Source organism: Myotis davidii, unplaced genomic scaffold (assembly GCF_000327345.1).
Source record: "Myotis davidii unplaced genomic scaffold, ASM32734v1 scaffold935, whole genome shotgun sequence".
Classification (NCBI taxonomy): domain Eukaryota; kingdom Metazoa; phylum Chordata; class Mammalia; order Chiroptera; family Vespertilionidae; genus Myotis; species Myotis davidii.
The window spans coordinates 286,970-287,697 of record NW_006286974.1 but is presented as its reverse complement, the minus strand read 5'-3'; positions in this window follow the sequence as shown (position 1 = coordinate 287,697).

The following is a 728-nucleotide window of genomic DNA, read 5'->3' as shown; positions in this document are numbered from 1 at the left end:
CTCACTGTGATCTGAGTGCTTTCTCTTTAGTATATTTTCTTTCAGATGACTTAATAATTGCTCACTTTTTCCCTCAAACTATGAAAACACAAATATTAATGTCTAATATGGTTTATTTTGATTTCTCTCTCTCCCCACCAACACCCCAGCGGATCTAAAAAGAACAATTGCTGTCCTTTTGGATGACATTTTACAGCGGTTGGTGAAACTAGAGAACAAAGTTGACTATATTGTTGTGAACGGCTCAGCAACCAACACTTCCCCCTCTCTCCCTTCCTCTCCTTTCCTTCTCCTCCCTCTCCCCCCGCTCCCCGTCTGACCTCTCTTCTGTCATCACATCTCATTCTCTGGCTCTGAGCCTCCTGCCCCCTCATGAGGACCTGTATGACTCAAGAGGGCTGACTCAGGTAATCCGGGATCATCTCCCCAATTCCAAGATCCTTAATTTAATCCCGTCTGCAAAGTCCCTTTGGCCTAGTAAGGTAACCCATTCACAGGCTTGGGGCTTAGGACATGAACATTTTTGGGGAGCCATTACTCTGCCACACCCCACGCAATTGGCCATGGCAGCTTTCCCAGGGGATCTCGGGCTTCAGGGAAAGCTCTCAGAATCCACTTCGCTCCAGGTGTGAGCAGGCAGGACACAGCTGCCACTGCCAGGTGGCCCACCTCACCAGCCTGCAGGATGCACCTTAATCACGGCTGGTTTGGCGGGGGGGGCCTGTTGG